The sequence below is a fragment of the Salvelinus sp. IW2-2015 genome, linkage group LG20 (genome assembly GCF_002910315.2).
Source record: "Salvelinus sp. IW2-2015 linkage group LG20, ASM291031v2, whole genome shotgun sequence".
Classification (NCBI taxonomy): Eukaryota; Metazoa; Chordata; class Actinopteri; order Salmoniformes; family Salmonidae; genus Salvelinus; species Salvelinus sp. IW2-2015.
The window spans coordinates 2,280,405-2,302,794 of record NC_036860.1 but is presented as its reverse complement, the minus strand read 5'-3'; the positions used below and the strand labels follow the sequence as shown (position 1 = coordinate 2,302,794).

Genomic DNA, 22,390 nt, shown 5'->3' with positions numbered 1-22,390 from the left:
TATTAACCTGTTATGGCTGCAGGGGGCGTATTGAATAACTGGAAAGAGGTGCCCATTTTCAAACGGCCTCGTACTCAATTCTTGCTCGTACAATATTCATATTATTATTACTATTGGATAGAAAACACTCTCTAGTTTCTAAAACCGTTTGAATTATTTCTCTAAGTGAAACAGAACTCTTTTTACAGACCATTTCCTATCCGGAAGTGAGATTTCCAAAAGCGAGGTCTCTCTTCAAGAGCTTGTCTATAAAAGGGCATGTCACTTAGGACTGTAGAAACACGTCATACACCTTCCCCTGGGTGTCATGCGGAAGTGAGAGCAGAAATGACTNTCTCTCAGGGGCAGCAGGTTGGGGGCGGGTTGCAGCGACAGCTCTTGCAGCTCATTGGTCACTGCCTCGCTATGTGGGCTGGGGGCGGAGTCAGACGATGCAGGAGCCGAACCACTTGGGCCTGGCTCCTCCCCTGCTTGGGCCTCCATGATCGCAGGGGTGACGGAGGGTGGCTGACAGACAGACCTGAGAGATAAACAAAATAACACATTCATCAAAAATGCCTAGAACTATCTCACCATCTTACTAAACTGGCTAGAACATCCCTCCTTTACTTGTATCCCCAACTGCTTCCTGCCTTACATCACCTGCCTGACACATTCCCAGGGCTCCCCTCCWGTTCACTAGCCTGACAGAGTGTATGAGCCCTAATCCAATAGGTTAATGGGTCTTGCTGCAGAAGGACCAGCCCATCCCCATGGCAACCCACCATAACAGGCAGGACCGCAGATGAAACACTGGGCCCAGCCAATACTGCGGAGGACCAGCTCCTTGCCATGGCAACGCCTTACATAAACACCGCCCAATGCAAATATATTTACAAAAAATCACATGCTAACGAATTCAGAGGAGAAGCCTAAAAACGGACATAGCCCTGGAATGAGAGCTCAACTTGCTACTGATGGGCCACAAAGGTGCTCTTGCAAACCTCCAGCTAATCTGTCACTTAGTAGTGTGTGCCGATATGGTCTCCTATACTAAATATCAATGTGGCTTGATGGAATGCAGTCTGTATCCACATGCCATTTTTGCATTAGTCATGTGGTGATCTTTACTCATAATGCATTCATTGTTAAACTTATTTGCAGTTTTCTCAGCAGGTAAAACAGCAGCATAGCTGAATAGCTGTGTTTTACAGAATTTGGTGCAGCAGTTAATTTTGCTGCTGTGCAATACAACGCTTTGCATAGTGTTTCACTGCCATCCATTGTCTTCTTATTTAGTGCCTCACCCCTTGGTTAAAGGCCCAGTGCAGTCAAAAAGGTGATTTYYCTGTGTTTTATATATACACTGAACAAAAATACAAAACGCAACATGTAAAGTGTTGGTCCCATGTTTCATGAGCTGAAATAAAAGATCCCAGAATGTTCCATACGCACAAAAAGTTTATTTCTCTCAAATTCTTGTTAATGAGCATTTCTCCTTTGCCAAGATAATTCATCCACCTGACAGGTGTGGCATATCAAGAAGTTGATTAAACAGCATGATCATTACACAGGTGCACCTTGTGCTAGGGACAATAAAAGGTCACAACAAATGTGCAGTTGTCACACAACACAATGCCACAGATGTCTCAAGTTGAGGGAGGGTGCAATTGACATGCTGACTGCAGGAATGTCCACCAGAGCTGTTGCCAGAGAATTTATTGTTGAATTTATTTATTAACATCTCTACAAAAAGTCACCCCCAACATCTTAGAGAATTTGGCAGTAGGTCCAACCGGCCTCACAACCGCAGACCACGTGTAACCACGCCAGTCCAGGACCTCSACATCTGGCTTCTTCACCTGTGGGATTGTCTGAGACCAGCCACCCGGACAGATGATGAAATTGTGGGTTTGCACAACCCGTCCTCACCAGGGTCTTAATCTGACTGCAGTTTGGTGTCGTTAACCCACTTCAGTTGGGAAATGCTCACCTTCGATATCCACTGGCACGCTGGAGAAGTGTGCTCTTCACAGATGAATCCCGGTTTCAACTGTACCGRGCTGCATGGCGTCATGTGGACGAGCAGTTTGCTGATGTGAACGTTGTGAACAGAGTGCCCCACGGTGGCGGTGGGGTTAGGGTATGGACAGGCATAAGCTACGGACACAATTGCATTTTATCGATGGCTGTTTGAATGCAATTTAAAAGGTAGCGAACAGTGAAATTTGATGATATTTAAATGAAACCAGTTAATAGTACTGTAGGTTGACCCAATCTGAAAAATGACTAGCTGGTACATTGACAAAGTTGATCATAAAGTTACTGCCCCCCCATCGCACACTCAATGTCAACAAAACAAAGGAGATGATCATGGACTTCAGGAAACAGCAGAGGGAGCAGCCCCCTATCCACATCAGCGGGACAGTAGTGGAGAAGGTGGAAAGCTTCAAGTTCCTTGGCGTACACATCATGGACAAACTGAAATGGTCCACCCACACAGACAGCGTGGTGAAGAAGGCGCAGCAGTGCCTCTTCAACCTCAGGAGGCTGAAGAAAATTCAGCTTGTCACCAAAACCTCACGAAACTTCTACAGATGCACAATCGAAGCATCTGTCGGGCTGTATCACGCCTGATACAGTAACTGCTCGCCCACAACCGTAGGCTCTCCAGAGGGTAGTGAGGTCTGCACAACGCCATCACTGGGGGCAAACTACCTGCCCTCCAGGACACTACCCACCCGATGTCACAGGAAGGCAAAAAGATCATCAAGGACACAACCACCCGAGCCACTGTGTTCACCCACGCTATCATCCAAGAAGACGAGGTCAGTACAGGTGATCAAAGCTAGGACCGAGGAGACTGAAAAACAGCTTCTATCTCAAGCCATCAGACTGTTGTTAAACAGCATACTAACATTGAGTTGCTGCTGCCAAATACTGACTCAACTCTAGCCACTTTAATATAAAAATTGGATGTAATAAATGTATCACTATTCACTTTAAACAATGACTTTATATAATGTTACATACCTCATTACTAACTCATATGTGCATATTGTCTTGTTCATCTACGGTATCTTGCCTATGCCGTTCGGCCAATCTCTCATCCATATATTTTTATGTAATATTATTAATTCCTTTACACTTGCGTGTATAAGGTAGTTGTTGTGAAGTTGTTAGATTACTTGTTAGATATTACTGCATGGTCGGAACTAGAAGCACAAGCATTTCGYTACACTCGTATTAACATCTGCTAACCATGTGTATGTGACAATWAAAATGTGATTTGATTTGGATCCAGGAGGCAGGATTTAGTACCAGCTTTACGCAACGTCAAGTAAAGCTGGAAATGTCATACACCTATGGTAGTCTTATAATCTTAACTCATTTAAATATGTAAAACCTGAACAGTCATCACATGAGCACATCATATGGCTTTGTTTACAAACCGTAAGATGGCTCAAGCAGAACGATACATAACCCTTGTCAACTGTGACTTTTATCAAGCAAGCTACTTACCAGCATGCTGGAAAAAGCACACGGTGTTGTGGCTGGATACCAGTGTTAATTTAACGTTACACTATTTTCAGAAGAATGAAGACATCTGACAGCAGTGGCTGCTTTTCATTTCAGGGGGACAGGCTGCACCGAAAATTACGATCATGTCACGCGTGTGCAGTGCAAATTTAGAGCGAAGATGCTTTATCAATTGGGGAGAACATTGGATGGGTGTTGCCAGGAAGCTAATCCTGAAGACGGCTGCTGTACCATCATTGACAGTGGATCAGTGGATGTTGCAAGCTCTGACCATAATGTATGTAACAGAGGTTGAGGAGTCTGACACGGTGGCTGTAACTGTGACTGTTTTGACTGTATATTTTCTGTAACACATCTGATAGTCACTATATGGTTTCTGTTCTATAGTATTTGTAATTTAACATCTGAAAATCACATTTWTGCCATTCTATTGTGTGGGTTGTTGCCTTACAGTTAATGTAGCTTGTGTTATTGGGGCTAATCATGATGATTAAGGGGGGGATTATTATTTCAATTTCCATCTCCTTTAATCTTTCCACTCATCAAGCTGTAATAAGGCATTTGAGAAATTCCAACATCTACTCTGTCTGCACTGCTTCCCAGGCAACCACCGTAGCAGGAATATGCTGTGATACAAAATCAGCTTTAGCAAGAAAAAGAAAGGGGATATGCTGTAAAAAGGGGATATACTGTGAAGCCAGACCCAACATACTGTAAGTCATAGTTATTAATTTCAAATATAGAGAATTACAGGCACACAAAAATTCCAAATACAAACACTGAAAAGTTTCAGTAAAAAGTACACGGCCAAACCCGTCTGCTCGGTCAAATGACGTCTAACCATTATTTCTCACCTTTATTATTCTCATGAGTGTTCATGTTGATCAATATTTCAGCTATGCTGGCCTATTGTAAATAATCAAACAAACATCTGATCAATACATACAATTCTGAACATATTTTCCTTTATAATGCTAATGCAAGGSCACCAATAAATTGTGCAGTAYACTTATTGTATGCTGTTTTCATGTACATTCCCCTTATGTCTAAGGTGACTCAGGCTTTACTCATTCTGGTGAAGAAGTGTATCAGTGAACTGTATTCTGTAATTAGTTACAAAACAATARAAATGCAATTGTGTATTGCTGCTGATATTCAACAGTCCATGATCAGCTCTGTCAACCAWGAGAGCATATTGCTGAGAAAATGGGTTGGTACATACTGTTTAGGCTCAGAATGACATGTGGTCCATTGTTTACCTAGTCATCAATAACTTGTGGCCCATTTACCTTGTTACCTGGCAATGTACACAGGGATGTTTGAAAGAGCTGTCAGTCAAGGAGAGCACATGAATATAAACCCTCTGCCCACTCAGACAGTTCTTTCAGGCTTACTGATCGTTATAGATGAGAGAAGGTAAAATGTATTAAATTCTGAGCATGTTTGGTCATTAAAAGGCTATTTTTAMTTGGGAAATAGGATGACTGTGCGGGACCTTTAAGTCAACATGGCAGTAACCTGAGCCCGATGGGYGGATTAACACAGCTGCCCTCTGTGAACCAAAATCACAACAATAGCCTCCTGATACTCGAGCCATGTTCCAGAGGCTTCCACCTTTACACAATCTAGCTACAACTGTTGGAGCACATACAAAAACATATTATGCTGTCAGGACAGGGGAGCGCCACACCTCCACACTTTTCAAGCTGAAGGAGAGGTCACAAGAGAAGCATTGCATGGGAAGCCTGAGTTCACACAACCTTTGAACTCCACTGGTCCTGACTGGTGACCATCCCCAGGGCTTTTCAATCCTTCAAGAAAACTGGTTATTTTCAAACCGGGCTCTTTCTAAAAASAGGTTCATAATATACTATGTCAGTTTCCATGGCAACCCATCCCCTTTCGTCAAACTTGCTCCACTGCCCTTGTCCACCTCTTGCCATAGATAGATATAGGCCTAGGCTATGTGCTGAAAGGGTGCTGCTTATTAGTAGTGAGCAGAAAATGAGTTATCCATCTTTTACAAACTGTCACACTTTTGGTTCTTATGAAATGAGTCAAGTCAGCTGCTGACGAGTGTTATAAGAGTGACTCACCTGTAATTTCACAGAAAGCTATTACACAGAGTGCTTTAATCAAATACACTTATGATAATTCAGTTCTACCAAAACCATCAACACTGTCCATAAYTAAATGGAAATAGTTTCACTAATATTTAACTAAGCCAAAAGATGCCGCAGGGACTGTCCAGGAAGCTCTAGTGAAAGTGACATGGTAACCTGAAGGGTTGTTGTGAACTTGTGATAGATACAATGATACACGATAACAGAAGACAACAGAACGATAGCTAGAAGAGCCATAAGAATGATATAACACTGGACTGTTGTCCAGGTAAACCATGTTGACTTGACAACCAGTTGGGAAACATAGTAGAAGTAGAAGTCCTACTGAGACAAAACAGCTGACAGAAATGTTAAACAAACCCAGAATTATTCAAAACAACAACATACCCAGATATTCTATAGAYACACTTTAATCCTGTACTTTCAGAGACCCGTTTTGCTTATTATAAAGGATCTTGGTCATGTGCTGTTGGAGGGACTTTTACCTTCCCTTAGAATGACAGCACGCCACACCTGTAGCCTGTACTGAGCACTAATAGAATGTATCACAATGAGTTACTGCATCCCTCAACAGGACCACATGTGACTGACCTAATCGTTTCAGCATGGATATTAGGCTAGCTATGTGTTATTTTGCTTCTGTATCTTGTCCATATAATTTCTCCCGATATTTACCCAACTTTGGAGTCTTTCTCCACCTGGAACCCAGATAAATCCCATMATTTGATAGACACTGATCTCAAGACCCAGAGCATTGAACTTACACTGTAATGCTCTCCTGTAAGAACTCTCGCCATCTGAACACTTTTTAATACCTGGGATTCTGGCTTTGGTCTTAATGGTATAGACGTACAGTAGTGTTTCCCCTGCCAGGTTAATATTCAGTAGCCTAATGTTCATTCTAGCATTAAAAACTCTAAAAGGATCATCTGTTTCTTGATTTGCAAAGCAACTGCAACAGACAGAGCTTATCTTTCAAGACCTTTTATTACCAATACAACTTTTGGAGATAAAGGCTATCATGTCAGGAGATCGAAACCAACTCCACACAGGCATCTGCCTACCTACCTACGAAATACAAATAAACACCCAGGCTCTTACTTTCTATTTCAAACAAGCTTCACATTCTGTGAGGAAGTGTAGGGTCAGGTTTTTGGGGTGAGACAAAAAACAGATGTTCAAAGCTGTGCGAGTCTGACTGGCACAAAAAGACTATCCTAACAACACCCAAAGCCTCAATGTCCCCTACTTTACACAACACTGCCTAACTGTGAACCCTCCTATCCCAATTCTTCACCATGGACAGTTTTTTCAATGATTCATTACAGTCGGCACTCAGAACAAGCTGGACTGAATTTGAAGAGCACGGTCTGAGATTCAACACATTAATCATTTCCCCTGCCAAAGCAATGACATCATAGCCCAGCCTCTCTGCATCCCTCATGTTCAGACAGAAAAAGTCCTGCGTCACCACCACGTGATCCGCACTTATTTTCCTTCACAGTGGAGAAATAATTCAAATCAGGTTTTAGGGTTCACTATTTGTTGTGATGCATGGGACCATTGGGGCAGCATGTAGACAGCATGGCAGTCTAAAGCCCTTCCTCCTAGGCCCCTGTTGGGAGTAGCCGGAGGACTTGCTGTCTCTGATGATGTCACTAGAGTCACAATGCCACGGAGTCTGCCCGACGTCTTAATTACACATGTGCGTAATCCCTGCCAGATGGTCCAGTTCCACTACTGACAGAACTGTCAAACATATCTACAACCAACACACTGATCATTTACATGGCATTAGCAAACCAAAACTAGCCCAGTACATGCTGTGTTTGTGTTTACATACCAAGTTGTACATAACAGTGTGTGTGGAACAGTTACTAATTCAGAAAGTGAGTTCTTATTCTTAGCATTAATGTTATTATGGTGCAAACACAGTACAAGGTGTACTGTTACAAGTTTCAGCCCCGGTAATGAAACATTAGGATTCAAAGTGATTGACACTTCTATGCCAAGATTCAGAATGTATTTCAACTACCTATAATCTTGTCCAGTTTGAAGTGAGATATGAACTGAACATGGATGAGCTAAATGAACTCAAGCCATGATTCAAAGAAAGTGGAGGAGATGAAAGAAGATGGAAAAACAAGAGGAAAACAAACTAACTAGACCTTCATGATTGAAGAAAGGGGTTTCACAGCATGGGCACAGCAACATGATGATGACAGCAGTAACATAGGTCATAAGAACAGTATGACTTCAACCAAAAGGAGTGTGTAATCGTGAGATTACGAGAGGCGTTTGTGCATAGCATACCTGGTCTATTTCCTGTTTAACAAGGTCCTGGGTGTTTCCATTTCAATGGGGCTGCTCTCATTGTGAAAAAGTGAAAGGAGAGGGGAGGGGTAGTGAGGATAAAAGAGAGATAAAGAGATACATTTGTTATAACATGTAAACAGATTACATAAATATCTTAATCTCTAAACCTTAGATAAAATGTATTTTAGATCCTAATTCCTGTCCAAGGAGCAGGCCAACTGTTTTCAGGTCTCCCATTTACTCAAAGCTCAAGCTTGATAGAGATTAGATGCTAGGTAGACCCACCCCGCGTAAGTATAATACAGCATTTAGATAATCCACCTGGTCATAGGCACTGACAATAGAAAAAGTAGGCCAAGTGCAGAGGATCAGCCTGAATAGGGTTATCTGTGAGCCAAATAAATATGAAGCACTTATGTCATGGCCGGAAAATAAAATATAGAGATTTGACACAAGGWTAGGTTTACATTTCTTGCCAAATCGACACAAATCTAARCCTTGAGAAAGATAACAGGCATGATGTGAATCCACAACTCTAGCCCACTCCACTTTTACAGGCAGTATAAATGCTAATTTATAAACTTGGTGGTTCGAGCCCTGAATGCTGATTGGCTGACAGCCGTGGTATATCAGACCATATACCACGGGTATGACAAAACGTTTATATTTACTGCTCTAATTACATTGGTAACCAGTTTATAATAGCAATATCCCTCTTTATACTTCTATTTTTAAGATAGGACATGCGGGAGGCAGCGGCTTTAATGCACAATAACGTTGGATGCTAGCCTCCGTCCTCCCAAACTCACCTTTACTTGTTGCATCCTCTATAACCACTGTGATTATTTGACCCTGCTGGTCATATAGCTATGCAAATCTTGAAAAACGATAAGGCCAGATGCCTTAGCTAGCAAGTCATGTTAGCAGGCGTGAGTTTTTAGGCTAACATTGTGATTGACAACTAGATAGATAGTGTGTGGTTTAACGGCTAGTTCCCTAACGTTAGCTATCTAACCATTATGGTAATTGTGCTGTAACTATTACGTAATACGCTCGCTAGATGCTAGCTACATAGACTCATGGCTCGTGCCAGTGGAGCAGCCATAAACCAGATTTTAGCCCCGTGTAGCCAGATGTGGGTGCACTGTTGCTAAACTGGCTAATTTACCTAATCCCTAGCCAGCTCCCTAGTCTGATTGCGATTATTTGATAGCTAACCTAGTTGCTAACATTAGCGGTTCAACTCACCTCGCAAGAGAAAAACACTGGTGGTATGGAACCGAGACCGCAAGCATTCGAGTGGTGACGACAGAAAAGTTATGGTCGACATGTTCGTCGCATTTCCATTGGTCTTCAATCAAATCGATACTTTACTGACCGTTGTTAAAGCTAGCTAGCTAATAACATTCCCTCACAAACTGCTCACTCAAACGAGTGTCAAACCTGCAAGAATAACAATCCTTCAGAATAAGAGTTCTGTCCTGTAGTCTTTAAGTGTAAATTATTAAATAAGGAGAACAATATCTTAATACTCGATATATCGTATACCAGTTAAATAAAATTAATTATATTTGTTTGCATTAAACAGTTTTTCCCAAATGATACAACATTGTGCGTGTTTGCTATCAACTATTTCGAATGCGCGTCAAAATAAAAGTCCTATACATATCACACATCCCATTCCAGGCCCACAATATCAGTTGTCACTACACCAACATCAGTACAGAAGTAGGGTTGAAAGCAGTTTAAAAAACGATTTAGTCCCGATGTCTTCCGCCCAAGCAAAAATCCTGCAGCTCTAACAAATGATTCTCACTTTAATGGCCAGATGTTTGGGGAAACCATATTTAGTAAGTGTTCCAACCCTGTCGTTGATCTACTTCCATTATTAGGATTAAATCTTTGGTGTTTAGCACCACAGTAAAATACTAAGTTTATTCACATTTTTAACACAAACCATCCTCACATAAATACACCATACACTGATTCTATTGATTTTCTGGACATTACTGTTTTCCTTTTCCCCACTAGATGGAGACAGAATCTTCAAAACCAAAGTAACCTTAAATCAACAGAAACACACTGGGAAAAGCATGTCCTTTCGTCGACTCTTCCAGAGATACTTTTGAGGAGATGGGAAACTCAATTGGAATCGAATTAACGCCCATTGTGTGCGTAGTCCATGCGTTGTCAGTGTGAAGCGCTGTGCATTCTAGGCGATTCGGGGACAAGGAACGCTCTTCAAGGAGTGAATCGGAGTCAATTGGGAGCTAGCCCAGATGCTTGTGTGGAGTTGTCCTACTAAGTACTAAGCTAACATATAGGCTTCATAAGCACTACATAAAGGCTTAACAAATCATCTATAAGCATATGTCATACTCTATAAATGGTGTATAAACATACATAGTGCATTTATAGAGTATGACATACAGTTATCGATTATTTGGGAAGCATTTATGTAGTCCTTATGACGCCTTTATGTATGCTCAGTGGTGTAAAGTACTTAAGTAAAAATACTTTAAAGTACTACTTAAGTAGTTTTTTGGGGTATCTGTACTTTACTATTTATATTTTTGACAACTTTTACTTCACTACATTTCTAAAGAAAATATTGTACTTTTTACTCCATACATTTTCTCTGACAACCCAAAGTACTCATTACATTTTGAATGCTTAGCAGGACAGGGAAATGGTGAAATTGACGCACTTATGAAAATAACACGTGGTCATCCCTACTGCCTATGTTCTGGCGGACTCACTAAACACAAATGCATCTTTTGTAAATAATGTCTGAGTSTTGAAGTGTGCCCCGGGCTATCCGTACATTAAAAAAAAAAAAAAAATGGTGCCGGCTGCTTTGCTTTAAATAAAAAATGTGAAATGATATATACTTTTACTTCTACTTTTGATACTTAAGTATATTTTAGCAATTACATTTACTTCTGATACTTAAGTATATTTAAAACCAAATACTTTGACTTTACTCAAGTACTATTTTACTGGGTGACTTTCACTTAAGTAACTTTTTATTAAGGTATTTATACTTTCACTCAAGTACGACAATTCGGTACTTTTTCCACCACTGTGTACATTTGGTACAGACATAAATCATCTCAAATGGTGGATTTGGCCCCCCCATCTGTCAACAGTTTCCACAAAATCTAATTTAAATAGTTTCATGCAACGTGTGGGAAACCAGAAATGCCCTCCTGGCTAATCTTCAACAGCACATTAGATCTATTAACAAGAATGACAAAGACACGTTACTAATAAAAAGAAATAGGAACACGCATTAGAAAACGTAAAGGAATAGTTCACCAAAATGACATATTGGTTTCCTTACCCTTTAAGCAGTCTATGGACAAGGTATGACAACAATCCATGCTTTGGTTTAACTGGCCACTGATTCAAATGCTAACTTTTAAGTATTTGTGGCACAAATCCAATGCAAGTCAATGGTTCCTATATTAGCATTTGCACACTTTATGTCCAAATCATCCTATAGTATCTAAAAATATATTGTGTAACTCAAATTACTACAGATTATTTGGTTTGTGGACCAGGATGTAGACATGAAGCTAAGGTTATGATTCGGTTTAGGGTTAGGGTTGAACTGGGATGTGGACACGAATCTAGGGTTAGGGTTGAGGCTAGGTTAGGTTTGAACTGGGGTGTTGAAGGTAGGAAGCTAAGGAAATCCAAATCCTCTGGGTTGATTATGAAGACTTTAATGTCATAAAATCCCATACTATTTTCTCTTGGCTAAATTAGAGTTTTTTTCAGAGACAATGGCATCTGGTTTCTGTTGTGCAATATGAGCGAATGGAATTTAATTATGTAACTTATAATACCTTCGTCTGTCCTGTCTTATGTTTTTAATTAAAGGATGAGAGCTAGTTTGTATTAAAACGCCCTATGTCAATCTCATAGATCTGCACTGGGTTCTGACAACTTAAACATTGTAATACACACACCTGCTGGTAGTAGACGGTTATTATGCCATTGTTATGTCATATCATTGTTATCTGGTTCATCTGATAATAGATTTGGTCACATGGGTGGCTGGCCCATATCTCCATTGCTGAATCGCTTCTCCTTATCCAGATCCATTTATAAGGATGCTGAGCAGAAACAGCATCAGTACCGATACAGGTTCAATTTCTGGACATTATCCTCCTCTTAGATAAGGTCTGCCCAGGGGATTTGAGCTGGGTGGCTGTCTGTTTTCTACCCGTGGCAGTTCGTTTCCTCCTCTGGTTTTTAATCAGAGCCGTAATCTGCTGATGTTGCTCTAGAGGCCAGGCCCATATGCCACATCATTCTCGCTGTGACCTGGATCTAAGCCTTTTAAACCCTGCAGCAATTTGTCTCTGGCGAAAGACCGGTGTCAGAATCTGAAATCCTCCATGTCCTTTATCGGAATCTAATGCAAAACTGCGCACTTCCTAAAATTAAGTACTTCAAAGTGTTTCATCTGTGCACTCTATTTCAATATCACCAAACCCMCAGGAATATGATGTGGTTGTGGCCGAGGTCCGGCTTCTCCAGGCTGGAGGCCAAACCCACAAGCAAAACGTATGTTACCGAACGCACATTTTCATCTAAAAGGGGAGAACATTTTGTCACATCATGGCAGACCTAGATAGATTGAAACCGGCTTTAATCTGTGTGTGAGCTGGAATAGTGGCGATTAATTGGTGAATAATCTGACCTTGTCTAAAGCAGATGTTGATCATCTAAGGGAGTGTTTAACTCTAGTGCAGTGCATGGAATAGGGAAAGTGGAGACCCCTATACTCAAATCTGGCAAAGATTTAATCCAGGTACATCACAAGGTAGAGTCAAAAAAAGAATCATACTTTATTACCATCTGTATACAATAAATTCCCTATCAAACATATCCATGTGTTAGAAGATAATCATCATCATTCATGAAAACAAAAATAACTACTGTACTTTGAGTATAGGCCTACATTTGAAACATGACACTCATGTTTTCTCGACAGTGTGCAGAAATGGAATAGACATTGAAGAGAAAATGTTGAACAGAAAAAGACAAACACTGTACTGGTGTTTTAAGACATAAATTAACAGGGTAAATTGTAAGCAGTCAAACACTTCAGGTAGGTCTTAAATGATACACCGAAAAATAATGACGTCCAGTCCTCCAGTTCAGTAACAGACTTCTAGATACATCATGCAAAACTGCTCATACTCTAATATTGTTTCTCAAACTCTTGGAACCAGAATGGCCATGCATTATGACCATGATGAAGTGAAGAGAGAATAATGCCTCCAACAAGTTCCAATCGAATGTTAAGGAGCAGTCTGAGCCTGAGGTTGTTATGACCTCACAGTCAGTTTGCGTGCATGGGAAATGGACCCTTTTATTTCTTCAAACTAAAATGACCAGGGAGCAGGTGTGAAATATGATTCGATCGGTGAGGGAAAATGCATCTATCGAACTGATTAACACTCACTCGTGTCCTCCCCATGAGTCCCCCTTCCTGGGACTGCGACTCAGCATCCCAGCTCTTGCCGCCACGTGGTTTTCTTGCGGGTGTGCTCCAGCCATAACCACAGCTGCCAACGGTAACCAGCACCGTCACAGTGATGACCAGCCGGGGCCGTCTCTGCCATGCACAACTGACTGTCCACCAGCCAGCGAGGCACCCGCCAGTGCAAAGGCTCGCGGCACGTCACGTTGTGGTAGTCGTCAACGTGCAAGTGGCGCACACTCAGCAGCTTGCTGAAGACCCGTGCAGGTCGAGTCGCGTTCCACGTGCCAGCTGAGCTGCAGGTGGGCCGGCAGTGTGGAGGCCAAGAAGGTTTGAACTTAAGGTGCTGCAGCTGGTTTCCTCTAGCCCAGCGGTGAGCTGTGCAGGGGAGCCAGAGCTTCGTGTCGATGTGAGTGATGTGTGTTCTGGCCCAGTGCAGGCCTCCAGGACGGGCAGCATGGACAGGGAACCATGGCACAGCTCCCAGCTGGTTGGCATGGGGTAGAGGTGCGCCGTCAGAACGGCCCGGAAGGCTCCTGGCTGGAGAAGGTGATGTGGTTGTGGGCTGAGGTCCAGCTTCTCCAGGCTCTCATGCTCAGGCGAGACTTCCAGCCGCTCAAGGTGTTTGTCCAGCCGGATCCCGGACCGAGGAAGACGTGGGAGAAGTCCGACGGCAGCCGGCGCAGCTTTGTTACGGCTCATGTCCAGCTTCTCCAGAAAGGAGAGGGAGTAGAAGGCCTGAGCGGAGGAGGGTACAAGTAAATTTAACATTAAAAGTACATCGGCATCAAACCCTCATATCCACATCAAATTCCTATGCTAATATGCATATGCATAGGCTATCGCAGTGTCTCAATCCATTACTAGTGTTAGGATAGAACAAAATGTACACAGTAGGTCCCCCATGAGTATATGACATATATGGGTTTTCGCATGTGTTACCTCGGGTTGCAGCAGCTGGATTCCACTATCAACAGCACCAGGACACGCAGTGACCAAAGTCCGGCAAAGGCACGGCTCCGCACTTCCATCAGCAAGTTACCACCAGGTCAGCAGCAGGTGCATGGGACAGGCCATGGGCACTTTGGAGGAACCCGCGAGACTGGCAGTCCACCAATCCGAGTGTTTGTAGCAGAGGCAGTGGTGGGACTCTTTGAGCTACCACTGAAGACAGCGCCAGCAGCAGCAAAGCAGGAATAAATATACTTGCAAAAGTGTTCACCTAAGTGCTTTATCACGAAAGGCTTGAAGCGTTTTGAGTGGAGTGTCAGAATCCAGATTCTGAGGATATCTCAAATAAGGCAAACACTTATACTTTGGTTGGAGAATACAGTAATCACGCTTCGCTGAGTATGGTATTGTAGATAGAGGACATGTACATTTAATAATGTATATCTGTGCTTTAATTAGTTGAACTAGTCGCAGCTTAAAAGACAATGATAAGAACACTCCAAAATCCTACTGTAACACATACAGCGTAGGCCGCGTTGCCGCGTAATTGAAGTTCTTAAACGCATAGGCTTTGCTTGGATAGTGCAGAACACATTGCGTTTTTCAATACTTAATGTAATTAAAGTTACTTTTTTAAACGACAACGATGCTATTCAAGAACGATAAACAGACGGTAAATAACTCGTAAGTAATTAAATTAAACAATACTTTACCTTCAATCTTTATATCCAATCAACAATGAGAAGAGCTGGTGCCGCATCAGTAAACTAACTCCTGCGTCCTCATCTCTCTTTGTCACGCTCCCGCTTTTTCCATCGAGACCTAATCCACAAATCATCCGCCCTACAGATGTTCCCATCTAATAATGGACTTTTTGTTTGAGTACTCCTTCTCAGACCCCCTCCCTTTTATTTCACCTTAATTTATCCAGTGTCCTGCTATTAGCAAGAGTAGAATAAACATCCCAGTTACCCATTGAAGACCCCTAGTTTTTCTAATATGAAAAACTGACGATGGAACATCTGCCCTGCAATCCCCCAACTTTAATATTACACAATTTGTAGTTTTCGTGAATTTCTTCTGAACAAATGTCATTGCGTGGTATTAAATCACATTCGCGCAGAGTTTACATGGTGCATCCATCAAATTGTGTCCAATAGTTATAAACAGTGAATTTGGAAAGTATTCAGACCCCTGGACTTTTTCCACATTTTGTTACTTTACAGCCTTATTCTAAAATGTATAAAATAAATAAAAAAGTAATCTTCAATCTACACACAATATCCACAATGACAAAATAAAACACAGGTTTAGACATTTTTGCAAATGTATTAAAAATTAAACAAAAATACCTTTATTTACATAAGTATGAAGACCCTTTGCTATGAGACTCGAAATTGAACTCCGGTGCATCCTGTTTCCATTGACCATCCCATCTTTGAAATGTTTCTACAACTTCATTGGAATCCACCTGTGGTAAATTCAATTGATTGGACATGATTTGAAAGGCACATTTCTGTCAGAGCAAAAACCTAGCCACGGGGTCGAAGGAATTGTCCATAGAGCTCCAAGACAGGATTGTATCGAGGCACAGATCTGGGTAAGGGTACCAGAAAATGTCTGCAGCATTGAAGGTCCCCAAGAACACAGTGACCTCCATCATTCTTAAATGGAAGAAGTTTGGAACCACCAAGACTTCCTAGAGCTGGCCGCCCGGGCAAACTGAGCAATCGGGGGATTAGGGCCTTGGTCAGGGAGGTGACGAAGAACCCGATGGTCACTCTGACAGAGCTCCAGAGTTCCTCTGTGGAGATGGGAGAAACTTCCAGAAGGACAACCATTTCTGCAGCACAACAAATCAGGCCTTCATGGTGGAGTGGCCAGACAGAAGCCTCAGTAAAAGGCACATGACAGACCACTTGGAGTTTGCCAAAAGGCACCTAAAGATTCTCTGGTCTGATGAAACTAAGATTGAACTCTTTGGCCTGAATGCCAAGCTTCACATCTGGAGGAATTCTGGCACCATCCCTACGGTGAAGCATGGTGGTGGCAGCATCATGCGGTGGGGATGTTATTCAGCGGCAGGGACTGGGAGACTTGTCAGGATCAAAGGAAAACCTGCTCCAAAGGAAAACCTGCTCCAGAGTGCTCAGGACCTTAGACTGGGGCGACGGTTTACCTTCCAACAGGACAACAACCCTAAGCACACAGCCAAGACAACGCAGCAGTGGCTTTGGGACAAGTCTCTGAATGTCTTTGAGTAGCCCAGCCAGAGCCTGGACTTGAACCCAATCGAACATCTCAGGAGACCTGAAAGTAGCTGTGCAGCGACACTTCACATCCAACCTGACAGAGCTTGAGAGGATCTGCAGAGAAGAAATGGGAGAAACTCCCCAAATACAGGTGTACCAAGCTTGTTCCGACATACCCAAGAAGACTAGAGGCTGTAATTGCTGCCAAAGGTGCTTCCAAAAAGTACTGAGTAAAGGATCTGAATACTTATGTAAATATATTTTTTAAATATACACTGCTCAAAAAAATAAAGGGAACACTAAAATAACACATCCTAGATCTGAATGAATGAACTATTCTTATTAAATACTTTTTTCTTTACATAGTTGAATGTGCTGACAACAAAATCACACAAAAATTATCAATGGAAATCAAATGTATCAACCCATGGAGGTCTGGATTTGGAGTCACACTCAAAATTAAAGTGGAAAACCACACTACAGGCTGATCCAACTTTGATGTAATGTCCTTAAAACAAGTCAAAATGAGGCTCAGTAGTGTGTGTGGCCTCCACATGCCTGTATGACCTCCCTACAATGCCTGGGAATGCTCCTGATGAGGTGGCGGATGGTCTCCTAAGGGATCTCCTCCCAGACCTGGACTAAAGCATCCGCCAACTCCTGGACAGTCTGTGGTGCAAYGTGGCGTTGGTGGATGGAGCGAGACATGATGTCCCAGATGTGCTCAATTGGATTCAGGTCTGGGGAACGGGCGGGCCAGTCCATAGCATCAATTCCTTCCTCTTGCAGGAACTGCTGACACACTCCAGCCACATGAGGTCTAGCATGTAGGAGGACCCCCAGCGCCAACGCCATCACCAGCAATATGACGTCTCACACAAGAGGGTCGTGAGGATCTCATGCTCGGTACCTTAATGCAGTCAGGCTACCTCTGGTCGAGCACCTGGAGGCGGTGCGGCCCCGCCAAAGAAATGCCACCCCACACATGAGACCCACCACCAACCTCATGGCGGGAGGATGTTGCAGGCAGCAGAGACGTTGCTCCCGGCGTCTCCAGACTCTGTCCACGTCTGTCCTGACGGCTCAGTGTGAACCGCTTTCATCTGTGAAGAGCACAGGGCCGCCAGTGCGAATTTGCCAATCTAAGGTGTCTCTGCAAATTGCCAACGTCGCAGCAGTGTTGGGCTGTAAGCACAACCGCCCACCTGTGACGTTGGGTCCCTCATACCACCTCTCATGGAGCTGTTCATGACCGAACTTGAGTCAGGAACGCACACATGCACATCTTGTGGCCTGCGGGTCACATGGTCAACTGGATTGCACGGGCTTTCTGGCAGTTGCTTCCGCCTGTCTCCCTTCCCCCTTTGCAGCAACGCAGGCGGAGGAGCGGAGATCCTGCTGGCTCCTTGCACGGGTATTGTTATTGACCAGAGATCTTTGGATAAAGGACCTTCAGCTATGAGGGCGGCCTCCTCCTACCAAGTCTCGGGCTGGGCGTGTGAGGCTTTTTGTATGTGTGTGTTTGAGCTCTCTCTCGTCGGTGAGCCAACCGTGGTTCCATCTGGGCTCTGGAACACTTTATGGCGGTACTGAGGGGTATCACATGACAAACTCTTTTCTGTCAACCACAGCTTTCGCATTGGTAATGTTTGTCCATCCTGTTAGGCCTGGGCACTAACCTTGATCAAAGGTTTGGTGTGGGGTTTGTTTAGACTTCCGGTTCGACATGCACCAAAACTAATTGGAAAAGCCAACCGGCAACAAATTTTCGAATATAAAAGGTGACCGAACGAAAAAGGGGATCACCAGGAAGCCATTAGAGAACGTGAGAAGTTGGGTCTGTGTTGCTAGACCATCCCAGAACCCTCTTATTTGGGGGGTGTCTTGCTAATTGCCTATAATTCTCCACCTGTTGTCTATTCCATTTGCCACAACAGCATGTGAAATTTATTGTCATTCAGTGTTGCTTGCTAACAGTGGACAGTTTGATTTCAACAGAAGTGTGATTGACTTTGGAGGTTACATTGTGTTGTTTAAGTGTCCCTTTATTTTTTGAGCAGTGTAATAATACAGTGGGGCAAAAAAGTATTAGTCCAGCCACCAATTGCAAGTTCTCCCACTTAAAAGATGAGAAGGCCTGTAATTTTCATCATAGGTACACTTCAACTATGACAGACAAAATGAGGAAAGAAAATCCAGAAAATCACATTGTAGGATTTTTAATGAATTTATTTGCAAATTATGGTGGAAAATAAGTATTTGGTCACCTACAAACAAGTAAGATCTCTGGCTACCACAAACCTGTAACTTCTTTTCCTCTGGCCTCTGGCCTCCTCTGTCCTCCACTCGTTACCTGTATTAATGGCACCTGTTTGAACTTGTTATCAGTATAAAAGACACACCCTGTCCACAACCTCAAACAGTCACACTCCACACTCCATATGGTCAAGACCAAAGAGCTGTCAAAGGACACCAGAAACAAAAATTGTAGACCCTGCACCAGGCTGGGAAGACTGAATCTACAACAGGTATAAGCAGCTTGGTTTGAAGAAATCAACTGTGGGAGCAATTATTAGGAATGGAAGACATACAAGACCACTGATAATTCTCCCTCGATCTGTGGTCCACGCAAGATCTCACCCCGTGGGGTCAAAATATCACAAGAACGTGAGCAAACCCCAGAACCACACGGGGGACCTAGTGAATGACCTGCAGAGAGCTGGGACCAAAAGTAACAAAAGCCTACCATCAGATAACACACTACGCCGCCAGGGACTCAAATCCTGCGGTGCCAGACGTGTCCCCTTGCTTAAGCCAGTACATGTCCAGGCCCGTCTGAATTTGCTAGAGAGCATTTGGATGATCCAGAAGAAGATTGGGAGAATGTCATATGGTCAGATGAAACAAAATATAACTTTTGAAAAACTCAACTCGTCGTGTTTGGAGGATAAAGAATGCTGAGTTGCATCCAAAGAACACCATACCTACTGTGAAGCATGGGGTGGAACACTCATGCTTGGGCTGTTTTTCGCAAAGGGACCAGGACGACTGATCCGTGTAAAGAAAGAATGAATGGGGCATGTATCGTGAGATTTTGAGTGAAAACCTCCTTCCATCAGCAAGGGCATTTGAAGATGAAACGTGGCTGGGTCTTCAGCATGACAATGATCCCAAACACCACTGCCGGCGGCAATGAAGGAGTGGCTTCGTAAGAAGCATTTCAAGTCCTGGATGGCCTAGCAGTCTCCAGATCTCAACCCATAGAAAATCTTTGGAGGGAGTTGAAAGTCCGTGTTGCCCAGCAACAGCCCCAAAAACATCACTGCTCTAGAGGGATCTGCATGGAGGAACGGGCCAAAATACCAGCAACAGTGTGTGAAAAACCTTGTTAAACAGAAAACATACTGTCTTGCAACGTATATAATATTGAGCGAACTAAAGGGTATATAAAAGTATTGAGATAAACTTTTGTTATTGACCAAATACTTATTTCCCACCATAATTTGCAAATAAATTCATTAAAAACCTATAATGTGATTTTCTGGATTTTTTTTTCTCATTTTGTCTGTCATAGTTGAAGTGTACCTATGATGAAAATTACAGGCCTCTCTCATGTTAAGTGGGAGAACTTGCACAATCGGTGGCTGACTAAATACTTTTTTGCCCCACTGTATATACACATACATTTCGCAAACATATTCCAAACTTGCCACACCACAGCATTTTCTTTATCTAAAGGCATCCACTGAAACAATATTCTTCTCAACAAGTTTAACATCATGCCACCAGTTCCTACACCATCTGAGAGTTTGACCACAAATTAATAGATGGACAATTATTTGCACCTGGAGGGGTTCTAGGTGGTGATAAAGGGGAAACTGAATAATAGGTTCATACACTGTCCTGCTGACCAATGCATGTGTAGGGTACTGTTTCAGATCTGTTTCACCTCTATACATGGAGTCCTGGACAAAGGAAAACTATTCTCAGCCTGAATTAATGATTTAATTTAGGTAAAATGTCAGAACTAAAGCCAGAGTGAAACTACAATGAGTGACTAAGCATGCCATTCTATAAGGAAGAATAGGCTCCTTTAATTTGTTGAGTGCATCTCCCTTGTATTTTTGATTATGTGGAGTAGCCCACAAATGCCCCTAGAGGCCCTCAATTTCACATGACAGGTAGGCAGGCCTACTCTATTTAATTCATTAAGTGAGTGAATAGGGAACATACAGTATTTCAACACCTTTTGTGGCATTTCACCAAATGTATTTTTAGATATGTCATTGTGTAATTCTGACAATGTGCCATGGTTCTTTGTTATGTGGATACTTTTTTTATTGAAGGCAAGATCTTAGAGCTTGGATACTGTCTGATTTGACCTATTGAATGGACATGGTCATTGCATGTTTACCACATCCATACATCTCACCTTCATTTACATTTCTATGTTGCCCTCTGCTGACAATTTGAAGGCATAGCAGAGAACAAAAATGGTTTGCCTTAACTGCAATTCATCCATCCCAGATGACCCAGCTCAATAAAACATTGAAATAATGCATTTAACAAAACAATTAGGAGTTGAAGATGAATTCCTTTTCCCTGAGAAAGGGAAAGAAATCAGTCTTTCGTGTGAACGAAAGACTGATTGCTACATCAACTACTAGAAAACCATGAACACCAAAGACCAAAAAAGAAACATGACAAACTGCAAACTTCGTTTTTTTTCTTTTTTATTTCCATGTTACTAGCTATTTAAAAATAAAAAATAAAATACTGGGAAGGAAACCTTGGCAACGGCAGCCTCGTTGACACACGGTGGACGGGTAAACAACGCGGATGCCTGTCACAACTTAACCCCACTGGCCGAGCCTCCAATCAGGCTACATTGTTATAAACACGAGGCTGGGATAGGGGCCTTTGGGCCATTTGGGAACCCTGCTCCCCATCCCAGTCTCAAACATGGCAAGGTATCTTTAAGTACATTTTTTTTCCAAAAGTGAATACAAAGCATCCCATACAGAACTGAGATCGATCTCATCGCACACGGTTCAGTGGCACGCCATATGATATTGGCCAACGTGGTTAATTCACTTGTTTTTTCTTGTTCGAACATGGGAGGAATGCATTGAGTCGGGCGGAAGAGCAGATTTCACCTGCCAAAGTGTGTCAATGGTCGGTAGACAATATGAGTGGGAGATGGAAAATGTAAGAAAAGAGCTGGATTTCAATGTGGTCCCATCGTGGAAGAGGTACTGTATTGTAGAATCAAAGACCATGAGGGACAAGGATGAAAGGGAAGAGGAAAACAGTCCAGCCTCTACTCTAAAATAACACATGCCCTTCATCTTTAGCTTCCAGACTTAAAACTATACACAGAAAAACAGAGAACATTTTGTTCAGGTGGGACCAAGCAGCAAGAGCTTATGGGTAAAAGCAGACAGTAATGTCTGTTTGGAAAAAATGAAAGCATTTCATGAAAATATTTCAAGCTACTAGAACCAAATGGGTGTTTACAACTTGTATTTTTTTTATGAAAGGACAATTTGGGGGAGGTATTTCAAGTCTATTTTATGTCAGATTAATAATGTTAACACAATTTGAGTATTTACCCAGTAGAGGGTATTTACCCAGTAGAGGCAATTTCAATAACCTACTGGGTACATGTTTGTAAGATTGTGAGAGTTCCCATTCATCCCATTCACACGGCGTCACTATTGGCATCCTTTCAG

The 22,390-nt window shown here is 42.5% G+C and overlaps 1 long non-coding RNA gene across 1 annotated transcript; it reads right to left on the bottom strand.

The window, feature by feature from the left end:
• Positions 1-337: 337 nt before the first annotated feature.
• Positions 338-9,395, bottom strand: LOC111982045 (uncharacterized). The gene is made up of 3 exons (XR_002879653.2): positions 9,207-9,395; positions 7,956-8,006; positions 338-520 (listed from the first exon to the last, which is right to left on the bottom strand). It is a non-coding gene; the product is annotated as an uncharacterized lncRNA (long non-coding RNA).
• Between the last annotated feature and the right edge of the window lie 12,995 nt (positions 9,396-22,390).